The sequence below is a fragment of the Callorhinus ursinus genome, unplaced genomic scaffold (genome assembly GCF_003265705.2).
Source record: "Callorhinus ursinus isolate GAN/ISIS: 27379988/994484 unplaced genomic scaffold, GSC_fseal_2.0 scaffold2, whole genome shotgun sequence".
Classification (NCBI taxonomy): Eukaryota; Metazoa; Chordata; class Mammalia; order Carnivora; family Otariidae; genus Callorhinus; species Callorhinus ursinus.
In genome coordinates, this window is record NW_027397064.1 from 50,342,470 (window position 1) to 50,346,122 (window position 3,653).

The 3,653-nt window shown below is 49.0% G+C and overlaps 1 protein-coding gene across 1 annotated transcript in view; it reads right to left on the reverse strand.

The window, feature by feature from the left end:
* Nucleotides 1–513, reverse strand: part of UBE2E3 (ubiquitin conjugating enzyme E2 E3) — an 84,745-nt gene extending 84,232 nt beyond the window's left edge. Inside the window, exon 1 of the mRNA XM_073881721.1 lies at nucleotides 324–513. The gene's annotated coding sequence lies outside the window, so the exon portion shown is untranslated. The remainder of the gene's footprint in view (nucleotides 1–323) is intronic.
* Nucleotides 514–3,653: the final 3,140 nt, after the last annotated feature.

Consider the following 3,653-nt stretch of genomic DNA (forward strand, 5'->3'; position numbering starts at 1 on the left):
GGGGGGGGAGGGAAAAAAAGAAGCCGAGGAGGCTCTGGCCGGGGAGTGTGGAACATTGAAAGTCGGAGGGGGTTGTGCAGTGCCGGGCTCCGGCCGGAGGGTGGCGCCGCCCAGCGCCTTCGGAAAAAAGGGGGGGTAGGAGCTCGGCTGGGCGAGGGCGCGAGCTCCCGGCGAGGCGGAGGGGACGCGGGAGACCCCCGCGCGCTGTGGCCTCCCGCCGCCGCCGCCCGGCTCGGCTCCTCCCGGCCGCGCAGTCAGCAAGTTCCGAGGCGAGCGCGGGGGGAGGGGCGGGCGCGGCGGCAGCGCGCGTGCTCGCTGCTTGCCTGGCGGAGGGGCGCGCGCCCCCGGCGCCCGGCGGGCGCGAGCTCTTCCTGCGCGTTCCCGCGCGCTCTCTCCGCGCCTCCTTTCACCCGGGGGGCGCACGCGTCCGCCCGCGCGCGGCCAGGACAAAGAGCGCGGCGGGGACCCAGCGGGCTGGCCCCTGCCGCCCTTGGCCGTAGAGCCCGTGCCGGAGAGGGCGGGGGCGCGGGCGCCGTCTCGTGGGGCCGCTGTGCCGCGGGGTGGCTTCCGGCCTGAGCCCGCCTCCGGAACGAGGCTGCCCATTGGGCTACCCGCCCCGCAGGCTGGGGCCGGGGTGCTTTCAGGGCGGGCGCGCCGAGGTCATCGCCAGGGTTGGGCACATCCTTTCTGTCTGCGCTGGGGCCGGCGTGGACCCCGAGGCCCCTACGCCGGGGAAGGGCCCTGGACGCGTGGTGGGGAGTCCCCCTCTGCCCTGGAAGGCTGGAAACTAATGGGTGTCGTGAACGAGGCCAGGCACGCCCGCGGAGGACAGCTGCCTCTTGCCCCCTTGGATCCAAGGGGGCAAGATGAGGTCTAGGGCATCGAAGGAGGAAAAGGGATTTAGAGACCAAGGGGACCAATCTCTGCTTTTCTTTGGCCCTCAGTCTTCCAAAGGGAACAGTCCTTCAGATGCTTTAAAAACTTAAAAATCCGAAACATTATTTTAAATGTTCTGCTCAGGATTTTTTGAAGTGAAGGAAGGGAGTTAGGGGGGCTCAAACCTGACTTTCCTGCGGGGCTATTTTGATGTGCATGCTAGACAACAGTTCTGGTAAAAGAAGCCCTGAGTGATACTGGGTCAGAATGTCCACACAGAAAAAAACTTCAGATGGGGATAATGAAGGTTAGTTTTGTTCTATCATTCTCTTTTACAGTGTCCAGGTGGACTCTGCAGTTTTTGCCCCAGGCACAAAGTAGCCAGAAGTACAAAAACTTCCTGTTTGTAGCCCAGATCTCCTCCAGCTAATGAGTACTTGCTTCCACTGATGGAGCCCCAGAGGAATTTGTAGATTCCTCTCCCACAAGTGTCCAGGGGCAGGGGTGCTGGGAGAATGTACAGTTCACAGAGGGAGTGAGAATGGCAGCCATAACAGATGAAGCAGACCAAAAGGAAAAAGAAGGAGGAGAAAAAGACTGAATGAGCCAACATATTTACTTATTTTTCCTCCAAACAGAAAAGTTATGGTTGAGGGCTGCTTACAACCCTGAAGAATAAGTTACATTTCTGTAATTTTCCAAACAGTCATGTAGTGAACTTTACTGAGGGCTATGCTGCTAGGTGCGGGACACAAAATCCACTCATTCAAATGCTGTGTGAGACTAAAGCCAGTTCTCTCTGTTCTGTGCCAGAAGCTCCCCGTCCAGAGGGGGAACAGATAATTAAAGTTCACCAGCTTGATAAGGAGGAAGGATACTCTAGTCAGAACGACCATCATGTCTCAAGGGATGGTGAAGAACGCATGGTGTGGTGTGCGTGTTGACAAACATTTTGATTTGAGTGGATCAAAGGGTGCTTGTGGAAAGAGCTTGTTAGTAAAAATATAGACAGACGACCCCCCCCCCAACTTTTACAGGGATGCTACAGTGCAAGCCAGCTAATTTGGAATTTGGGCTTTGTTTGGAATGGGGAGCTATGAAAGAAAAGCTGTATATAGAAGTGGGTTCCTTTAGAAAATATACGTCACAGAAATAGCCTAAAGGTCCAAAGGCCAACTGATGATAGAATTTGGGTGGGGCCAGGAGATTGGGAAATAAAGATATTTAGTTGTGTTTTGGAAGCATCTATACTCAGCAAGGGAACTGGATTCTAATCTCATTCCACCAGGTTTATGTGACCTCAGGCAAGTTACTTGTTCTAACTTAATTTTTCTCATATGTGAAAGAAGCTTGTAGCTAGCAAAGGTTCCAAAGGCTCTCCTACTCAATAATTCCATGATTCTTCAATGAGTTTGAAGTCATGAAGTCCCAGTCAACATTCATTCAACAGAATATGGTACTTAGGAACTGCCAGATGCTGGGCAATCGGAATAAAACATGGGCGCTGGTCTTATCAAGCTCAGGTAGTGGGACAGTTAGAAATGTAGGCTATGGAAAGAAGTGCTGCATTAAAGGAGTGAACAGGATGAGTAGAACGTTATTAATCATCAATTAATCAGTAATGGCATTATTAATTCAGCTTGGGGTATAAGTCATGGGTGCGTTAAAAGAACAGTGAACTGGGCCTGGAGGAATGAATAGGTGATAATATAGATAATGCTCTTGGCAAAGTACCTGACATAATAGATGTTCAATAAATAGATGTTCTTACCATATTGTTAAAGTCACCATAAAGAGAATGAGTGGCTCCTTAAGGTTAGGGAGAGGAGTGGCCTGCCCCCAAAATATTAGGTACCAGCTGCCTTTATTCACCTGACTAAAGTTATCATTCAAGTGATTCTTTCTAGACCACATATCTCCAAGGTAAGATCACATCACCATCTTGATTGGAAGCAACTTGTAAATTATGAATTGTTTCTAACATGAAGTTCTTCCTCACAAGACACCCTTTTTTGTAATTATTTTATCTCTTTCTTGTTTTTGCCAGGTCTACTCTTGAAATTAGGGATCATGTTTTATAGACACTCCTGAGGGCATATAAATTTGACCTAATGCAAATTATTCCATAAAGTATGTAATAAAAATTTTCCCATATGACCCATCAAAATAGTACCACAAAGCAGACACCAGCTACCACAAGAAGGTTGTTCCCTCTGTCTCCTGTTTTTTTCTTGTTGGTATGGTGTCCTGCCAGTTTCTCACTCACAACCCTGAGAGAGGCAGGGGTAAGAAGAAAGATTCTAAATCCAATGGCAACAGATAGTGCCATAATTACCTTCTCTCCCCTTTTCCCTCAGATTTTGTGACTAAAAGGGACCTGTCACTATAAGGGCAGAGAAGGCAGGCCCCAGAAATCTTTAGTTTGGGAGATGCTTTCTCCTGAACTTTCCAGTGAGTCTAAGTGTTATATGTGTACCCAAGTATACATATACTTGGGTGTATAACCAGGAATTTTACAGGAATATATCATTTGAGTTGCCTATGAAGTTTCTGAATTGACAAATTATATAAACTTTGGTGAGGCTCCTGATCTTTTTTAATAACCCACCATAGCAACATACCTCACAACATAATGGATATAGAATCAACACTTAATTTGTTTTGTTGATTTCCAAATGCTTTTGTTTGTTTCTTTCCACTCACTATCCCTTCATTTTACCCCTTTCTTTTTTTCAGGCTGTTTTAGATGCTACCGGGTTACTTGTATCCTTTTGCCC